The sequence below is a fragment of the Ornithodoros turicata genome, chromosome 1 (genome assembly GCF_037126465.1).
Source record: "Ornithodoros turicata isolate Travis chromosome 1, ASM3712646v1, whole genome shotgun sequence".
In the NCBI taxonomy this organism is placed as follows: domain Eukaryota; kingdom Metazoa; phylum Arthropoda; class Arachnida; order Ixodida; family Argasidae; genus Ornithodoros; species Ornithodoros turicata.
In genome coordinates this window covers 192,297,904-192,319,946 of record NC_088201.1, presented here as the reverse complement: position 1 = coordinate 192,319,946, position 22,043 = coordinate 192,297,904, and positions in this window count along the sequence as shown.

Here is a 22,043-nt window from a genome sequence, read left to right as displayed (position 1 = left end):
GGGCTCTTATCTCGACTCTGCTGCAGTCATTGGGTGTTGGTTTTCAATTTTTTGTTTGTTTGTTTTTCATTTCTTTTGTTGTTCCACGTTTTCTCTGTATTGATACTATTTCCGATCATCTAGCTGCAGTCTTAGTCATGTTGTGTGTCACGCTGGCATGCCACGTCCAATTTTTTTTATTTTATATATCTTCACTGTCGGTGGCTTAGCGCCCCGTCTTGTCAGTAGACTTGTCACAGTCGAGGTCGTGTTCGATCGTCACACGTCCCTTCCTGGTAACCCTGCGTCCGTGAATTTCTTTTCTGCGTGGTGTTTTTCCTTGATACCAATTTTTGTTTTCTGCTCTGGTAGTCCCAAGTAGTCCTCGATACGCCTCTTTTGTGACACGAGTCAAATAACGCGAGTCATTTTTAAAAAAAAACATCTCTGCCCAAAATTGGATGTGGCGCGCTCTGTGGCACTCTGTTTGCGTTATCTTTTTACTTTTTTTTTTCTTTTTTCTGCATCTCATAATAACTTGTTGTAATACTTGTGGTGGAGCAGTACGCTTGCTCTAGTCTGACTTAAAAACGCGTTGTCCAAGTAGCAGCATAGTTGCTTGCCTTTTTTGGTTGTGGTGCTTTCTCTGCAACTCTAGTCCTGGGGTGCATTGAATCTGGTGGTACTCTCAGTCGTATGTGACTGTAATGGTCGGGTAGTACTTGCGTGCCTTGATGCGCTGTGAAGTGACACAGCGACACTCTCTGTCTTAGACAGAGAGAGACCCTCTCTTACGTGTTGGGGGGGGGGGAACTGGATGTTGAGAAAAAGAATGTGTACTGTACCTGTGCTTTGAGCTAGCAGTATTGTACTGGTGCTACAGGTGTGCCATAATTAGACCCTCGAGTTTTTTTTTTTAATTTCATGTTTCTCGAAGACGGGGGGCAAAAATCGGGTCTTTTATTCCCGAAGTTGTAGAATAGAACAAAATTGAGCGGGGCAGCGAGAAGGCATTTTTAATTTTTTTAGGGGATACGACCACAAAACACAGTCATGTGCTTCTCGCATCTAAGATGAACACGACATGGTGCGGTGTTCTTCAGTACCCATGCTGGTGGCTGAATTTAGAGCCTGAAGTTTTTGGGAAATATTTTGTTTCTAAATTCGGGGGGCAAAAATTGGGTAAATAAACATGTGCTCCAAATTCATGTGAATTCGGGTGGCAAAACCTCCAGTATGCTAAATTCGGGGAAAAATAGGGTTTGGTTACTCAAAACTAGCTGTACTGGTTTGGTAGAAACGGTAATGTAACTGATTTGCTGCAAAACAAGTTAGTGGGCGTCCCTGAAGACATCTCAATGAGGGCAATTTGCAGGGTTAAAAATCGGATTTCACCCTAAAACTTTAAGGCTCTACTGAATTTGCATGTTGGCAGGTTAACTTGCATTTTTGTTCTTTCATTCATGTTTTACCCCAAGGAGGAGAGTAAAAATTGATTTTACTGGACTCCCCCCTTGAGCACAAGGTTCTAACTGTACTGTGCTGTACAATACCCCTGTAGCAAATTAGCATTGAGAGCTTCACCCCGTACAGCAGCGATACAGCATCCCTAGCATCTTGCAGTCTGGCGTCCGGCATAATATGACGTACTGCTCTTCTGGCGCGTGTAGTTTCTCGTAATACTTTACCCTCTGCCAGAATTTGTTATCTTGTCACGTCTCTAGCAGAGCACACTTATATCCGGGGTTTCACATTCTTGGGCGATTATATTTTCTGAGGTATCATGATGTGGGGCAAAGATAGATGGGAAAGAGAAGTTGTCCTGTTATCTCTTGGCTAGGGCCCGGAAATTTAACCCCCTAAACACGATGGAAATAGGCGAGCAATTAGGCCCTCACAAACAACAAAATGGGCAATAAAATACCAAAATTAGGTTACAAAAATCATGTTAGTCTGGTACGCTTTGGGGGGGGGGGGGGGGAATATAGGTTTACAGTTGAACCTCTATATAACGAATTTGTAAATGCTGACTCTTTGTTTCGTTAAATCGAGATATTCGTTAAATGGAACACGCCAAGTTAAACGAAGATGGCCGCCGCACTACCAGCGCCGCGCGTTCCGCAAAACGTCATTTGTCATGAAACAGGTACTAAGGTAAGAAGGGCACAAAATATCAAGCTTTATTCATTACATAATGCTAGGTAACAGGTAATTTGTGCACAGTGTCGTTCTGAGCGTTCATTACCTTCGTAACTCCGGATGAACCTCGACTGCTTTTTCCTACGCGCTCGCGTATCGAAGTTTCTTTGGTTCACTTTCACTCATGACGTCCGGAAGGAACAATAGTACGCCGCCGAAAAGAAGGAGAAATGGGTACATGTCGCGTAGACGCCTGCGCCGATGGAACCTTGAACGGCAGCGGCATCATGCCCATTTTACCACCGTCAGCATTAGCGGCGCGAACAAAAAAAAAGTAATGAAAAGGCACAAAACCACAACGTACTGTCGTCGTCATCAACACAAGCAGATTTCAACACTTCGCGAGGCGTGAGCAAAAAATGTCAGCAATGCGTGTTTTCTTGTCCGAAAACGGGTGCGAAGAGAGCCTCGCGCCGGCGCGACGCAGCGTCGCGGCGCACAGATTACCGGCAGAGGCGAAGCACACGTCGGCACGTTCGCGCCCCCAGCACGTGACAACCGAAGTAACCAACGAAAACTCGCGTAAAACCAACGGAGAAGGAAAGTTTCTCCTCCTTTTCTTTGTGGTTAAGGGGTAAAGACACGCGCAGGAGAGCCCGGGGACTTCGTTAAATAGAGGTGACCAAACGAACGTATTTCGTTAAATCGAGCTCAAAAATACATTGGTGTCTATGGGGACGCGCTCGTGCAACGGAAATTTTTCGTTAAACGGAGGATTTCGTTAAATGGACGTTCGTTATTGAGAGGTTCAACTGTATTGCAAAAAAAAAAAAAAGAAAACAGTGGTACTTTGTTGGTACTTCAGAATGCTCCATCCAGGCTACGGCAAAAAAGGCTACGGTACCATACAGGCCTTACTTACTTATACACGAATGCCGAGGCGGCCCAGAACCATGCCATATTGAACAGTACTTTTATTTCTCTGCTCTCGAAGATCTGGAAAGGCCAAGAGAGGTCATACCTTTAGATCAAACATAGATGAACCCCTTCTAGCAAACCAAACTACTGAAGGAAACCAAATGCAGAAAAAAGGGACAAAAGGTGCAAGCACGCAGGAACGAAAAACGAAAACGCAGCACAGGGCATGTGACTGAAAGGTGCACCCGCGCTTGCACCCGTAAAAAAGGCTGTTATTGCATCTAAAAGAACCATAATTCAATAGAGTCGATAAGAAGGCAGGCAAACCCCGAAACGTCGCATTTCGACCTTTATAGGCAAGTGCCTAAAATTCCGTGCCCTACTCATGATGGTATAAACCATTTCAAACTGCTACAGTGCTGGACAAAAGTTTACGGAACACGCTCCGGCGCCTTCCTTCTTCAGAGTGGCACGCTGGCAGCGAATGGTACCCTACGGACTTGCAAACATGTGACTGTGTTACCTAAGCACATGTCTTGTTAGTCCGTACGGCCCCATTCGCTGTTAGCGTGCCACTCAGAGGGAGGAATGCTCCGGAGCGTGTTCCGTAAACTTTTGTCCAGCACTGTACCAGTTTGAAATGGTTTATACCGTCATGAGTAGGGCACGGAATTTTAGGCATTTGCCTATAAAGGTCGAAATGTGACGTTTTCGGGGTTTGCCTGCCTTCTTATCGACTCTTTTGAATTGTGGTTCTTTTAACATATTTAGATGAAATAACAGCCTTTTTTAGAGGTGCAAGCGCGAGAGCACCTTTTGGCCACATGCCGAGCGCTGCATTTTCGTTTTTGTTCCTGCGTGTTTGCACCTTTTGTCCCTTTTCTTTGCATTTGGTTTCCTTCAGTAGTTTGATTTGCTAGAAAGGGGCTCATCTACGTTTGATCTAAAGGTATGACGTCTCTCGGCCTTTCCAGATCTTCGAGAGCAGAGAAATAAAAAGTACCGTTCAATGTGGTGTGGTTCTGGACCGCGTCAGCATTCGTGTATAAGTAAGCAAGGCCTGTATGGTACCATAGCCTTTTTTGCCGTAGCCTTTTTTGCCGTAGCCTTTTTTGCCGTAGCCTTTTTTACCGTAGCCTTTTCCCACTCTGAAGAAGGAAGGCACCGAGGCATGTTCTGTAAACATGTCCAGCACTGCACTACCGTAGCTTGGTTTTGTGCTCATTCCTGGCACGTTTCGTGAGGACTCAAATAATATAATCGCCGGAGAGGAGAGTCCCCACTCATATCGTACTATGGTACATAGTACGACGACCAAAAACACTCCTTGAACAAAAACATGAAGTACAAAAAATTTAAGCACCTGATCGAGTAGTACCTGATTTTAAGCCCTCACATAATTTGAGCTAGGTATTCAAAACTGAGAAGTAGGGCCCTTAATGTGACTGATGCTTCCAAACCACCCTGTCAGAGTCAATTACAACCAAGTAATACCTCTGTCAGACGGGCACATATACGGCCTTTAAGGTTTACGGCATTAAGAAATGGCCGTACATGAAATGGGGGTTTTAAACCCTCGGTAGCTGCCAGACGGTATCTGTAAAGGGTTTTTACCGATGATGTCTACGTCGATAAACACATGTGCGAACGTTGAATGTAATGTAATGTGAAGTCACTTTTTTTTTCTTGCTGTGAGGCAATGGAAACAATGTTTGGTTGGTACTTCGAAAATGTTGAAAATAGAACAGCCAACTACATTTGCTTTGAAGCGCGTCGGATATTCTGTTGAGCGGCGTTCAGCCTTTTGGATGCAGATGACATGGAGCTATGCCGCGTGCAGTGGTTCGGGTGTCACTACGAGCTGAACAGAGGAGCTGAAAAGTGAAGCAGAGTGCAAAAATATATCAGAAAAACTAAAGGCGTTGAACGTGAAAAAAGTTTACAGAACATTAGGTCTCACAAAAACATTTTATTTCAAATTGAAGGAAATATATGCCATCTCCTTCAAAGCGTTTGGTGATGCAGCCTAGACAGTGTCAAGGGAGCGTCGTAAACTGTCTTGCCCTTACATTCAATTTCGTCTCAAAGGCCGTATTGCTGACCGCCTGGCAAGACGTTAATGACAGTATATGCATTTAAGGCCGTAAGTGCGCCCGTCTGACGGGTATTATCCTTTATGCTAGCCCTGGTAGATGAAAGTTGAACCCATTGTTTCAGAACTCAAAACGTTTGCACTTCTTCTCAAAACGGTACACATTGTTCTCAACATTCACTTCCACATAGCACTAGTAACATGTTTCATAATTTCTCTCTGGCTAGAGAATAAGGCGAAGCTCTTATCAGGTGGAAATGGCCACCGTGCCAACCCTTACATCACACGGTTGACCTTTTATTCCAATACAGGATATTCAGTGATGAACCTTACGTCTGTTTCTGCATTTCCTCCTACAACAGCTACAGGCTTTATGATGGCCAGACACCGCAGGACCCCCCCCGTCTATAATGCACATATATTGTGCTCACGTTAAGAAGGCAGGATATGGCTAATTTCTGAGCTCAGCCTCTCTCTGCAGGCAGTGCCTTGGAAGGACAAAGACATCCTTATGCATTTCCAGATGTGTCCCTGTGCGTCATCCTTGCACATCCCTCGTAAACAACAGGTGCAGTTGCCTCCTTGCTACTGCTGAACAATTTTTAAAGCAGACAACATTATTTCCACCTGCATTGTCGTCTGCAAAAAAGTCCTTCCTTTCAGAGAGGCAGAAACAGACGTATAGTTTGTCTTCATATTTTGGCAGCTCGTGCGAAAAACTTTGCATTGTGACTAGTTTGTGCAGGTAATCTGCCTGTGTGACGTTTTGTTTTACTTACATTTATGATGCTTCAAAGTAGGTTTGTTTGATGCGATGCGTGCGCTGTTCTTGCCATCTCAAGAGAGAACAATGCGCAGTTTCATTTTCAGGAAGTGTTACAATGAAATGTCACCTTTTCCATGACACTTCTAGTCATGCATGGGATGTGTATCTGTTTCGTAAAGTTTTTGCATGCAACACTGTTCCACTGAACGAGAAAAATTGCATTCACGCAGCCGTGCAACTCTTCACTTTTTGACCAACAGCCGATAGGATAGGGGCACGACCTACTACAGGTTTTGCCGGCGATTTTAATCCATGTGCCAGCTAGATTAATCCACGTGCCATGCAAACTTTATGGGGCATGGATTAATTTATCTGGCACTTGATTAAAATCGCCGGGAAAGCCTGTAGATTATAACGACATGTCATAGGCACGCCTTCCCAGTGCCGCATTTGGAAGCCAGTGGTGGCGCTACTTATCGGCCCCGGTTATTGCTTCCTCAATTTCTGCAATACTTTGTACTTCGGCTTACCTCAGTATTTTTGTACAAGCGGTGGATGTTCCACGATAGATGCATCTTTCTAAAGTTGATTATCGTCATCGTTCTACGCGTTTTCATGGGAGCTGTTGCTGTCGTCTGCTACGGTAGTCGCGCGTCCGCTTCTGCGCGTTCAAAATTCAAGTTTCCATTGTCCAATCATGACGCAGATATAGCGGGCCGATGAGTAGCGCCCCTAGCGGATCGCGCGGATCGCCTCCTCATAGGGGTTGCCGATTATGACATGGTCGTTATAATCTAGTAGGTCGTGAGTAGGAGCAAAGTTTTTTTGTCGGAGCGCAAACCATGGAGTTTTGTACAAATTTTCTGCACTGTAGTCACACAAAGACAGTCAACATAACTCATTATTCTTGGTCCCCGTGTATCTAATCATTACTGCCATCAATAATTAACTGTAGACACGTACTTTGTTCAACTGTATCGGTGGCGAGCTGAGATTATGCCACCCAGTTATCAAATTTCAAGGAGTATTTGAAAAGTTACGATGATGAACTGTTGTGTAGGATAGGAAACAAAGACATTTGCGCAGCGTTCCTGTTAGTCAGCTAACCCCGTAGACATTCCACTTTTACTGCATTTGTGTAATCGTGCGCTTGTTTTCCAAGTAAAATGCGTTCTGTTGTCATTGAAACATTCTTTTCGGTAGTTTTTTTTTCCTTGTGCTGGTGTTGGGTGTGATTTTTATGTTTTTGACGAAAAAGGTAGTGTAATGTAAAAACGTTTATACTTAACTAACGTGTGATATTTATTTAACTGAAACGTAACATAAATTGTACTTGCCAAGTCTCCTAGTCTGACACATTCGCTTGCTTTTAGAGACTCCAGTGGCAGCATGTTTATTGCAGAGTTGCAGCAGCTACAGTTACATACAAACAGGAATATAGGTTGTCTCGTTTTTCTTAAATATATTCTGGAAAAACTTATCCCTAATCTCGTTTACTGGTCATTGGCAGACTGTGCGTGTCGCAACAACGGGTGCCATCTTGATTTTCTTTCTTCATCTGTGCTGCTTTTTACGGCATTCGCTATCAAATTTATGATGATGGTTATGATTTATGATTCTACTACTGATGTGCGCTCGCCTTTCTTGAGCTACAAGCTTTTTTTTTTACGGTTTGTAAGTTCAGAGTCGTCTTGTATTTCTGTTTGACATGTATTCCAGTTCGTGTAGAAATGCTACTGTGCTATGGCAGCAACTCAATTTTTGTGTCTGTACAGTAATTCATGTCCCACCTTGGGAATTGATTTCATAATTTCATCCAGCAACTCATCATCAATCTGAAATTTTGGTAGGGTTCAACTGTTTGACTTCCCTAATCTGGTTAGGGTTGATTACCATGCTCTGGATGTGACATCGAATTGATAACTGGCCACACCGGTGTGACAATGACTGTAAATACCTAGTAGCTGTCTTCGATTCGTGAAAAAGTGCGAGGGGCAGTGTAAAGGAGTGCAAGCGAATTGCAGGACAGGTGCTGCTCTTGTGCGAAGTACATTGAGCCCAAATGAACAGAAAAATGTAAGGAACTTGCACAGTTTGTACTAGTTCACAAAGTGCAGCCTAATCGAAGACAGCTGGCGGTGAGTGTGGATAGCATTGATGTTATCTGTACCCGGTATTCGTAACTGCGCTACTTAAAATAGCTATGTCCGCAACTTGATCCGCAGTAGCGATTATAGCCACACACGAGGAACCTTTACATTTGTAGAAAAAAATCTACATGACGAAAATGCCGCACGATAAACGTGTCTACTTCTGATTGCAGAAATTGCTTCAGAACATTGTCATGCACGGAGCAGCCAACTTGCACAGCTACACCTAGCACCTAGACGATGTTTGTGGAGACATGCTCATGCTTGTCTCCGGACAGGCACGCAGTTGTATCGGTCTTTTTGTCTCCACGGGGTTTTAAACGTTCTATTTCCTTGCACAGTCCGAGACGTCGCGCCGATATCTGTGTGGTCATAACTAGGGCCTGACTTTTTAGGGTTAAACCTGTATCCGCCCGATATTTACCCCCCGAACGAAATCTGTAAAATTTGGGTTTAACCCGAATCTACCCGAAAACATCCGGGTCGCGTGGCACACTCATAAGCGTGCATTAAAATAAAGTTCGATAACATTGCGAAACATTAGTTCCATGTTGAGACAAATTTTTATTAAACAAAAAAAAAAGTCACCCGAATACACCCGAATTTTCAAATGAAAAATATCACCCGATATTTGCCCCCGAATTTGGCCAAAAATAAAACCCGAAAAAGTCAGGCCCTAGTCGTAACCCGCACATACTTCCAAGTAATATCGCAGTTTGGATATCTGTGCACCAGATTTATTTCCCGAAGTATCCCTTGTCCTTTAGAAACCAGTGTCGACGTGAGGCAAGGTTCTTTGTTTGGTGGAACAGTGTTGCAAACTTTTTCTTCTTTCTGTACCTCAGTTGCACTAGTGTTTTTTTCATACCTACTTACCAGTTATTGAATGTTAATCGCAGTGTGCCGTCCTGCGCGGCGGAGCAGTAGCATTTGTATCGACCAGATTGTGCCTTTTTGTGACGAGACCGGTTCGTCTCATCCCTTTGTCTCGTCGGGTCTTAACCTTGATGCTGGTATGTTTGTTGTGAGTGTGCGTGTGTGTGGCTTTTTGAACACACACACACATTTTGTCACGTCGAGTCAAATTTCTAAGTCATGGCGGAATGCCTACTTAAGTGTTGGAAGTTTCAGTGCTCCTCACTGCTGGATTACTGGTACTGCGCGGCAATGTTTACGGGCACAAAACTTGCATTCGCAGATGTTAATTTATACTTTTGAATGTAATTGAACTGATGAGACTTGCGACGTTTGTGTTATTCGAAACTTTATCAGCGCTTTAATCGGCAGCGTTTGCCACTCTGTGTGTTGCTGGCCAAGTGGTCATGTTATGTTTAAAGGGACACTGAAGTCGAAAAATCTCTCCTCACGGGAACAAAAGATGCTGTCACTCTGACAGTGATGCAAAAGGAACTTCTCACCCATTGGTGTTGTCTGTACTAACGGAGCACCGCAGTGCAAAAAGTTATCGTGGAGCGCCCTCTGGAGCAGCGGTTCCCAAACCTTTCTGCTCCTGCACCCCTTTTGGCATTCATCGAGGCGCTGTCCGGCACCCCCACTCCATGATATTGACTCAAAAGTCATGAACACACAAACATTTCATTTAAAAGTATTATGTAGTTTCTTCTGAGTCCTTGACGGCACCGATTGATGTGCATGCGAAGGCCAATCGGAGGTGAATGTGCGAATGCTCCATGGTGTCATTCCCCCCCATGACATCCTCATCCGCGGTTGTGGACATCTGCTCTGGAGGGTGGTGTCAATGAATAAGTCGGTGCAATGAACAAGCAACAGCTGGTAAGCAGAAACAACTGGATCAGTGATGTTCAAATTTTTTTTACCATTGTGATCGTTCGATATCATTGATGACAAATCGAGATGCATCATGCGAGAAAATTGCCTTTACTTCATTAATGTGCCCACAGTGGTTCAGAGGGAAACGTTCTCTTCAAAGTACCTGCAGTAAACGTAGCAAAATGTACACCATCCCACAGTGAAGGTCACCGTAACGAGGCACGTTTACAAAACGAACAAAGAAACTACGTCGAACAACGTGTTGTCACCGGTCGAGTCACGTGTTTTGCAAGAGTGGACAGTTCGTTCACACGAGTGACACGCTCGTTGTGCCGGATATTAAAGGGACACTGAAGTGGAAAAAAATTATTATCCTGGAAGGATGAGGTTACCTTGACAGACTCATAAAAGGAACGGGAGTCACCCGATGCGTCTTACGTGATTCATGAGTGAAAGAAACCGCAATTTACGTTTTCCCTCTCCTTCACAATGTGGAACACAATCTCATTGGTCTCCGCAAACGACTTGTCCAATCATCGCGCGAGGTCGTTTGGGGAGACCAATCGGAGACCTCTCGACATTGTCAAACCTTTTGACAAGGAGAGGAAAAGCGTGCACTGCGGTTTCTTCCCACATAAAACACGAACGACGTAACGGATGAACCGCGTTCCTTTGTGTACGTGTCAAGGTAACCTCATCCTTCATTCGGCGGGGAGAAGTTTTTGCACTTTACCGCGTGTTCACACGAGCGACATGCCCACGGAATATTCTGGTGGAAGGAACAGCAAAGAACTCCTGACGGGCACATAGCAGAGGGCACCATCGGTCCTGTCGTGAGTGCTCACGTGGGAGCAGAAAGCTATGACGTTTTGCATATCTTCCGCTGGACTGTTCTGGGGAGTGTCGCTCATGTGAATGCACTGTTAGTGGCCCTTTAACGAAACAGAAAACTTTCGTGCGAAACATCAGTTTTTTACTTTCTCCTCCAAGAAGGGGCAAGTTTTGCACTCTGCGCGTGCAATTTTCAACGATGACAACACGTAAAAAATTGTTTACCGCCTTCCTGGACCCCTGCGAAGAGAGTGCTTTGTGTCTCGCAGCAGTGGGAGGAAGAAGGCATGCCGCAATACCAGGGCGAAAGCCCGCGAATCTCACCAAGTGCCTTTTTGTTTTGTTGACAGAGTCCCCGAATTCTTACATTGTATACCTGTGTGCGATTGCTTTTAATACTGGTAAATAAAGAGGAAATACTTGTTTCTTCAGTGTGTGTGTGCGGTCTTTTTACTGTATTCACAACTACTTCGATCCAGTCACAGCTAATTCAATTATAGGTGAAATATGAGAGCGACATGGCTAAGTAGATGCAGCATCTGGTCGTTGGTAGGGAAATTAATTTTGTAATGCATTTACCAATACTCATTATGTGTTTGGGAAGGTATGATAATGATGATTGCTGGCTTTACGTCACGAGACAATCATGATCATAAGCGACAGCACAGCGGTCAGTCTGTGGATTAGTTTGCCTCAGCACACCATATTAACGTCTGTTACGAAAGACCAAGTAACGAAGGACCAAGTTGTACAAAGGGGCGGATCCAGGATGCTCCTGAAGAGGGGGTCCAGCCATGGACAGCACGCTAGATACGCGATCTAGGGTCAATTAAACACTATGTGAAGGCAGAAATTGAGGAGGGGGTCAGGACAGCCAGACCCCTCCCTTAGATCCTCCCCTGCTTGTAGCCTGGCACGAAGTTTCCTGTTGTCTTGGACCGGTATTGAACCTGCAACCATCGGATGTTGGTTTTAAAGGTAACACATTATGTTACGAGTGGCGTACAGAGGTGGGCAGATTGAGAGAGGGCAGCAAGGAGTGAGGGATAGGGGGGGGGCGTCTCCTTATGCGCTTAAGGGGAACTGTGCTGACATTAGTCTGGAAAATCTGGGAGAAGCCAAGTTAACACCATAGACAGGTGGTAGGGTTCGAACCACCACTTCCCAGTTTTTAGCACGACCTCAGCTACAGTGAACGTAGTCGTGTTCAACTTAGGGAGGAAAGGAAATCTAGTCCGTCAGCTTTCAAAATATTACTGCGTCGGAGATAGGATGGCGGACACAGAGAGGTCACGCTCCCTCCTCCGCGAGGTGATGCAAGCCATCCTACTCACTCTGCTTCCGTATTGGTTGTTAAGACTTGCCACATGACACTACGCTGCGTGGTGGCCAGTGGTGGCGCTGCAGTATTTCCTGCCGCGCTATTGCGTCTCCTTACGGCGTATGTAGTTGGCGGACTAGATTTCTTTTCCTTCTTAAAATTGAACATGAGAATAAAAGAGGCATATAGCGCAGCGAAGCGAACAGAGGGTCGATGCCTTGGGAAGGTTGTCAGAGCTGGTGATGAAAATAGTATAGCGGCGGCGCTGCTATCGCCTACTACAGTGTGGGGCATGTTTTGCAAAGCGTCGAAGTGTGTCATTGGCGTCTCAATTTTACGGATTCAGGTTTTTATTCTCTTCTGTTCTGTTGAGGACAGTTAATTGTAATTGCAATAATAACTGATTTTTTTCTTCTGCGTCTCCTCCTCACTAACTCCATGGCGTCTCCAACTCTCCATACTCCTCGGAACTAAGCAGAATGCTATGACTGAGCTTGCATTCTGGGTAATTGGGCGGAGCGATGGCGCGTTTTACGTATAACGGTGCGCCTCCCACCATGAGCGGCAAAAGATCACAGAATGGCCAAACTCCCAATACACGGCTCTGCATAGTCGTCGATTGCAGCGCCGCCGTTGGCTGTCAATGCCGCGATAGCCAACGGAAAGCTCGGTCGTTTCACCCGCTCGGCCATGCCGCGGATTAATTTATTTTTTTCATGTGTTCTAACGCATTCATGATGTCATTACCTTAATCAAGGAATGACATTATCTTGAGATCACATTTCCGCAAGCACAGTACTCTGTGGTGTTTGAACAGCTTTACTCTGTTGCACATTTCCGGGGGACAGGAATCAGTTTCTGCTTCATTAGGAGACGAGCGCAATATATGGTATAATATCTATAAATGAGCAGTCATAAATAAGATTTATTGCAGGATTGAATGAGTTGATGCTGAAAGACTCCACATGGTATCTGAGCGTCTTCTTGGTGGAGTGACAAAAGTGGCTGGGAGAAAACCGGGATTTTCCTTGCTTAGCTTTAGATTGTGCGCAAACCTTCAACCCAAGTAATGCCATCATGCGTTACTCTGCCAAAAATGTAATGACATTAGATTACTCATTACTCTTCCACAAAATACCGGTATTGTGTTACTGCTCATCTTTGGTTGGTGGTAGCTTGAAAGTCATACGCTGAGGACAGGGAGGTACTGGGTTCGAAGCCTACGACTGGCTGCGCTTTACAAGTTTTTTCTTGGGTTTGCGAAATTTTCCAGACGAATGTCTGCAGAGCTCTCTCGTGCGTAGGCACAGGGTGTTCCATAAAAAGGAAGCAATACGTTCTTTAAAAAAGTTTCATCGCGCACTAAAAAGACTGACTGCATAGTGTTACTAGTGGTGTGAGGATACTCGAACTATTTTTGTTTCGTAATTAAGTGAAATTAATTAGCCAATTTTGAATTATAAGGGTTAGAGCCAAAATGTGAATGAGAAAGTTGTAGCGGGCGATAAAACTACACCAGACCGGTTGACTGTAACTTCGTACCTCTTACGGATACTCTTTTTCCTGCTCCAAAGGCTAACTTTCCGGTTTGTCAAAAACCAACGAGGGACCTGTCGCAGACGCGCGAGGAGCGACGGATATCACAGCGCTCTCGTGCGTCCTGTTATCGAACTAAGACTAGTCACAGTTCTCATTGACGTTTTTGTTGACATTGACTCCTGGTGCGTCTGTGACAGGTCCCGCGGTCCGTTAGAGATACAAAGTTGCAATCAACAGGTTTCGTGTCGTTCTACCGCACGCTACAACTTTCTCATTGACATTTTTGCTCTAATCCTTACAACTAAAATAAATTAATTTCAATTAGTTAATTAATTAACTAACTACAACAAAAATAGTTTGAGGATCCTCACACCACTGGCAATACTATGCAGTCCGTCTTTTTGGCGTGCGATGAAATTTTTTTTAAAGAACTGACTTATTTTTCGTGAAACACCCTGTATAGTAACCCGACCTCCTTCGCTCCTTCGTGCTGACTTCTCTGTGGCGTCCATGTCTGGGCGCCCCGCACAGAGACAGTTGCTTCAAGGTGCTAGCACGGCAGAGAAAACGATTTTAGGATGTACAAGGAAATATTTCGCAAGAGTGCATAAAATGCGACCCAGTAAACCGTAGACGTCCCCGTCCATGGAATATTGGCAAATGGATATTTGGATATCCATGGGAGCTTCTCAGAAAGCCTAGCGATCACTATGGGGCGTCCGGGGGCCTAATCTTTTACCTCAAAACTGATGTCGCAAGGACATCCATGGAATATCATTGACAGGATTTGAGACATAAATAGGAGTATAGGACATTGCTAAACCGTGCTTTTTCTTCAAAATTGCATAATTTTCTTGCTTGAATAAAAGCAACAAATATTAATCCTCAGACATTGCTTATTTGTTGTCCTATGGTATCCAGTGGGATGCTACAACCCAAACAGAACAAATACTCCCGTGGTGTTCCAGTGGATATCCGTTCACGGAAATTCGGATCTCCCTGGGAGACAGACATTTTCCGACAAACGTCCCCCACATCTCCGAATGGCCACGGTTCGGACTTCCCAAATACTGCGCGCCCTTAATTTTCGCGAATTTCGCGAATCGCAAATTTTCGCGAATTTAAAGGGCGCGCGAAAATTTCCATTTGTGAATTGATCTTGGCCCGCGTTCCCTCGTTGTACGTCCCGTAGGGTTTCCGTCGCTTGGTTTCTTTTCCGTCTCGCTGAAGATATGTAGCACGACATTGCTGTTGGCTGATGCGCAGGCTTCATGGTCAGACAGCGTTGCATAGGACTCAGGGTCCGGGAGGGAGACGCCCACGTTTGTTGGCTTAAACCACCGGTACAGGCTCATCTGAGATGTGTACAGGCCGGCTGTCGGCTGTCAAATGTGAGCCACATGGAATTATCCAGGCGGCATAAAGCACTGGGTCAAAGGAGGAATAATGGGGAAGGCTGCGCTTCTGGGTCAGAGTCCCAAAGAATTATCTTTTCACAAGAATGGTCAACGAACACGACCTCCGGAACCCGGTGTGAGTCGCTCACCCACAATTCGCGAAATTTAGTGGTCGCGAACATGGTCCATGCTTCCGCGAACAATTAGGGGCGCGAAACAAAAAAGGGTTTTACAGTATAGCATTTTACCGTCACAGGATGTTACAAGGAAACGTCTGGACGTTGCACGGACTGATGTACGTTCATCTGGCTCTACAGCCAGCTACAGGGCTGTGCGGAGATAAAACAATCGTATAGGAGAGACATTTCTCAGCGTTTTGCGTAGAAATCAGCATTTTTCTTTATGCCCCAGAGGGAATGCTATTTTCATGTGGACGTCCGAAATAGATCCAAATGTGCACATCCAGGAATGGATGTCCGTGGGACTTCCGTCCCGGCTGCTTTGAAGATTGTCCAAATCAGGTCCAGGACGGGATGTCACATGGAGCATCTCTCCCGAGAGAGAGAAACCGCGTTGGAAACCACTACGCGAGAACGACTTTTGGTGCACCTACCAAATGTCCCAAACCAAAATCAGTAAATGCAGTAAGAAACACAAGTGAGTTAATACTCCAAGCAATTCCTCACTTTCGTGTTTTTTGTGTACGTATTTTAATTAATCGTACACACGTCTCCCTTCCATTTTGCCTCAGGCGAGCAAGACTCTAATTTGCGGTAGGTCACAAAACCAAGCAATATATATCTCTTTTCTCTCTCAAAGGAAATGCCACTGGTGCCATTCGTATAAATTCACAGGAAGCTTTTATAATTATCTATTTTTCTACTTTGTAAAACGCCGCGTCGTTCGTTATGGGAACTGTGAAAAACAAACAATTAAGATTGAAAAATTTTCATATGGCATGCATTTTATAGGTGCTGCATTTATTAAATCGTAACCGTTGAAAATTTGCATTTGCCTAATGGAAATCACAAATAAAACCATCATTCCGTACATGTCTCACAAGACCTCTACAAATCCCCATTGGTGTCGCTAAGGGTTACTGCGGGATACACAAAATTCGGGAAATGCGGCCACTTGGATGTCCTCAGAATGTTCTGTAGACGAACGTACTCCAAATGATCTTGTCTCATGGATGTCCCGATCTCCCAGCAGGATATCTGTGGGATGTATCATGGATTGCTTTGGGGCATAATCCACAACACCGGCCACCGCACCTTTCTTTTCCAGTTGCTCTCCTCTTCGTTTGTGTCTCGTATTTCCCATGACAGTCAATGAGCGCGGCGTTTTGAAATACAATAAAGCGCAATATAAGAGCTTCGTAGTCTAAGCTCACTTAGAAAAGCATTTGTTTCTAAGGAGAAAACAGATATTATATATATATTGCTTGTCTTGCGAGCTTCCGCAAATCGGAGAGTCCTGTCCGCCTCCTCTTCAAAATGATGGGTGAGGTGTCTAAGGTGAATTCAATTACGCACGCAAATAACAGCGAAGGGAGATATAGGTCCAGTAAACCATAGATGTTCAGGCGATGTCTGAGTGATATCACGATCTCGATGTTTGGGTATCCAAGGGATTATCTCAGAGAGCCCGTAGATGTTGCGTGTAGTCCCACTTTTTTCCATGAATGTCCCAGAGACGTAACTTCGGGATCTTTTGATATTCACGGGATGTTTAACCTTGGACTATGATAAGTGTATAAAAACTACTGGATTGCGGGGTTTATTACACTGGCACCATACAACATCCATCTCATATCCACATGTCCATGAAAGACGTTGTCTGGAGATTCCTGGGATCAGAAAACAGGGGCAGACGTTCAGCGGACGTAAGTTGGACCCTCACGAAAATCCACTGGATATCTAGATATCCATGTTGCGACGTCTTATGCACGTCTGTGTGCCGTTGGTGGTTTGCTGGGTGTGTTCTTTCAGATATGTTGCACTACGCTATCCAGTGCGATGCCACACCTTCTGTTGATATATATCAAAACGCTTTTGTCACTCTACATTATGGCTAGGTTTTTGGCAGTACAAGGTTCATCACAGTACATCAACGTACTGTGTGACCGGCATAAGTTCCGTACTTTGCACTATGCTCGCATAAGTTGCCTTGTGCACTCCATTTGCGAATTGGGTGAAGTTTATACTGAAATACAAATTGTTGGTACACGTTCGTTAAGTGTAGTGGGGCGTAAAACGTTTGTAACGGTGACGAGGCATCAGCATCCCGTGCATCAGCATCGAGTCAAAGTATACCCGACAACATTCCAGACATCCCCTCCTGTCAAATGCTATAAATTCAGGTGTCCTTTCATTTCATTTCTTCTTTGCATCGCATGTACAGTGTAGGACATCTGAAGCAAAAAGCTGTCGCATGCAGCTTAACGAGACTCCAGGCCCCTCAATGGCAATGGACAGTCAAGAAAAGACAATGCTAGCACAGCTCACATACTAAATGTACAAATAAAAGGATATGGATCTTTGATAGCGATACATGAACCAAGATACAGCAACAAGTACAAGATGGAACGAAATGGTAACCAATATATAGTAATACAATACAAATATGTTGCTACAAAAATTACGTGAACCTAGAACAAAATATACTGGCGGATTTGTTTAACAGTGGTTCTGCAGAGTACCGGAAACTTATTTAGTTCAACTGAAGTACGATACGATAATCGCTGGTCACCGTAGTTTTTTCTGGAGAACGGGACCTTCGAAGTTGTTGCATGTCGCACACCAACAGTGGATGCAGGTGTCTGAAGTTTTATTAAGCCGAGGATAGCGTCATGATTTCCTCTTATGGCCCCTTATATGCTTCTAAAAGTCGGTAGCCGTAGAGGTTAAACATGGGCACAACACCATAGTGGGCAAAAAGAGCATCAAATGAATCCGAGTTAGACAGATTGGCAATACCACGGATGCTTTTCTTCCGCAATAAATATACAGCATATAAGTTTCCTAAGGCCGTGGTGCTCCAAACCAAACTGCAGTAGTGCAGATAAGATTGAGCAAGCGCGATAAATCATAATTTTAATATGGGAGGGTAATTGGAAACGATTTCTATTAATGGCTCCCACAACTTTAGATATTTTACTTTTCACACGTTCTACGTGGTCATCCCAGATCATGCTGCATTGAACGTTGACACCAAGTAGAGTGCGGTTGCTTTACGAATTCAATAACATTGACACCAATTTTCAGGGACCGCGTTGAAGGCACACGTTTGTTTTTTGGTCTGAAAAACATAGCCTTACTTTCCTAACATTTATCTTACGATAATTAATTTGAGTCCACTCATATAGATGGCCCAGGCCTTGATTTGCCATAGTCAATAGAGAGTCCGCAATAGTACCAGAAAACAGAAGCGTCGTGTCGTCAGCATATTTTTGCATTGATCAGGTTAGGTTGTGTCATCTGTTCCGCTACGCTTTACCCTCGCCAGCCACCTCTGCCGTCGGTAAGGGAAGTGTCGACACAATTTCCTCTGTAGTTGCTCCAGGATTCCTCCGAGAAATGTGCCGTTACACTGGCAGTCACACCGCTTAAGCCACAAACTAACCAACCTTTCACTTGACTCTGATGCAACATGTCATCAACAGGTAGTCCTTTTTTCGCCTGCTTCGCTTCTCAGCGAAATACACTAAAGTCTCATTATAGCGAAGTGGACGGGGCCGAGAAAACAATTCGATATAACCGGATGTCCCACAAAAACAACGGTGATGGTGCCTCAGAAGCGCACCGAAACACCGCAGGACTCTACAAAAAAGTATTGGACGAAAAAAGATGAAAGAGTATTTGGGCACGATGAGCACTTCGGCACTCCTTTAATTACGGTGTAAAATAAGAACAAAGACGTGAGGTGGTTTTGCATTACGTGTTTCTGGAGGCACACCCTTCGCAGTAAGCGGACTCGGCTAGCAGTACAATTAGAATAGTAACCCGCTTTGAAACGCGTGCATTTTGGCCGGAACTCCGTAAACCTTCGAACAAAGCGATAATTTGAAGAAAGCGATTTCGTTATACAGAAGGTCCAGTGTACGTTAAGATAGATATTTGTACCCCTATACTTTGTCTTTCGGTGTACGAGCCAGAAGTAATCACCGCCCCGTACCTCCGAAGAAAACGGGCTGCAGCCGAGAAGGAGGGAAACGTGCAATCGAAGTAGAAAACATCGAAGGAGTTGTGTTGTTCTATTGTGGCGTTTCATCGATCGCCTGTGCACAGGCGTGGGATATCTTTTTCTTAAACTTCCTTCGGATCGTGTCGTGCATATTTTACGACAGCTGCCGGCACAATTGTTTTCGTCGCCGATATGTCGACAAAAGGGTCCGTCTATCAGTGTCACCCAACGCATTGCAAAGGGGAGACGCGAAAGAGATTGCAACGTGCTTTTTCAGGATGACCGTATCTTCTGAGAGCCTGGAACGGGTCTTGCTGGCGGCGTTTGTGGCTCTGTCGTCTCTGCAACTCAGTGCACGTGGTGAGGATATTTCTTTCAAGGAAGGGTAACGAACGTATTTTCGTTACCGTTTCCATTTTCGTTAGTGCTATATTTTCGTTTCCGTTACCCGTTTCTGATACCAGCCCTTCAATTTAGTTTCTGTTACGTTTCCATTACTGCTTCTGGTATTGGAAAGACTGTTACAAAGCTGGTGGGAGGACAGCCAGTATGGTTCTGTCAGCACCCTGCTTTGCCCAAGTGCTGCTCAGGTGTCACGCGTACACACTACACAAGTAATTTTACGTTGTTGGGATGGGCACGTCTTGCAATAGCTTTTAAAGGAAACGTAGGAACATGTCTTCAGTCACTCTGAGTCCAGCAACTCAAGATGGGTGTAAGCTTCATCCAATGCCGAATTCATAAGCGGACGCTCTCAGTAGTAAATAATACTGCCATAGCAACGGTGACGTGAAAAAAAAAAAAAAGTAAGAAATAGATAACTAAAAACCGCAGACTGTCATCCTCGTGCTACAGTGGAGTATAGGTGGCGTGCATATGACGTCACACCATAGCTTTACCCGTGCTTTTTCGCTCTTTCTGGTGAACCGGTGCACCTCCCCATACGCACGCTCCTTTTCCCTTTTTCTGGTGAACCAGCGCACGTCAATGCACCCCACCTATAGTCAGGTGTTGATGTTATGGAGTTCAAGGACTGGGCCGAGGTGAGCGAGGGATGCACCCTCGAGATCCAATATTGCGCTTTTCTTCCATGCTCACGTGTAGTATTTAGAGCACTACAGGGAATGAAGTCATCAAAATAGAGAAATAAAATGAAACGTCACTCAAATGTCATCGCACAACAGGAATAGCCATTACCCGAATAGACCTCTACCTGTTTGTAAACAAATGACGTCATAGTGTTCGACAGCGCCACGAATTTGGTAGAGTTGAACTACGTTCAAAGCTAGTGGCGAACGCCCGAAAGCCACGGTCTTGAGGGGATTACGATGGTTTCTGAAAGGGACGCGACCTTCGATCCTAGTTTTCTTTCAATAGGAGGCAGCGAAGAATTGAAAATTCGTGGAACCCAGCTCTCCCCTTCCGATCTGTTTCGGTTTCGGTCTGTCTACCAACGTCATGATGACGTTTCTCGGGTAGAGGTTTATTCAATAGCGGACGATAATTTTCGTTTTCGTTTCCGGTATTGGAGGACCGTGGTATGCGTTTCTGTTATCGTTATCATCTCCAATATCAGTAACATACAGTTTCTGTTTCCGTTACCATTACCGTTACCCTTCCCTGATTTCTCTTCCTCTGGTGCAGTGTATCTATTTTTTTGCCCCTTTTCCTATTGTGATAAGGTTTGGTGTCAACTTCCTTGTAGTTAGCTTTTGTATACAAACTTGATTTGTATTTTAGCCTGTAGAGCAAGTAAACTTCTGTTAGTTGAGAGTTAGCAGTTTGTTAGTGCACTTCCTTTTTCCTTGGCCCTGGATGCTGTTCTTTTTATCATTATGCCCTGCAGTAGAGGTGGTCATTTTGGAAGATAGGACAACGACTAAGATAAGGTTGAAGGAAAGTGGAAGCACGGACAGTTTGTTATGTCGAAGCGTTCGACAGTTCAAAGACGAAGAAGGAATGTGTCAATTGGAGAAGGGTGAGAAACTCCTCAAGAGTTTTCTTGAGTTCTATGGAGATATGCGGACACTTTGAAGAGTACAACATCAAGTGGGTGGCGAACAAGGCAGTGGCCGAGTTGTAGTGTGCTGCTTGGCAAAACAGCTGGCAGAATGTCAAACACACAAACATGGGGCATGTAAGAGCACATATTTGAGATAATTGCGTGTAGTGCTTCAAATGTAGGAAGAGAGATGATGAGGAGCACAATATATATATGACAACAATGAAAAGCACTGCACATGGGTATAGCATGATGTTAGCACGTAGCTGTATCATTGTAAATGTGCAGAAATAAATTATGCAGCTGTGAAAAGAAGGGACATCCAATTAGAGTGCCCTGTCATTCCCAGCATAAGCATCGAGAAAAGTGCTGAACCCGACACAAAGGTGAACGCAATAGGCCATGAAGTAATTCCAAAAGAAACCCACATTATGAAGCAACACACTCATGCAAGGGCTAAAGGGGACCAGTAATCCGACGTCAAGACATGCAGGCATTTGAAATTCAGTACTTGGACTAAGTCCTACGCATATGCTTCATGAGGGTGGCACTATAGGGCTAAATATGTCAGCTAAGCACACTCTATTGAAGAGAGTGCCCCACAGCCTGATAATGACACAGTAGCTATACCTGATAACCATGTCAAATATCATATCAGTGATCATGAGCACACCACGCTGTCATTGGATGCACACACCAATGCTGCTAAAAATGGAGTAGTGGCAATTGGTTCCTATAGCAAGCAAACCAACATCACACAGGAAGAGATCCTCACTGCATGGTAGATTCCAAAACCAAAGGAAGCATGCTTGATTTTGTGTGCAGCATTCACTGATAGTGACAAGTATATGCAGAAAACAATGCAGGAAGCCTGGCTGATTCAGAAGCAGCCCTGAGATATAGTATTGGAGACACAGCCAACACCACAGCATG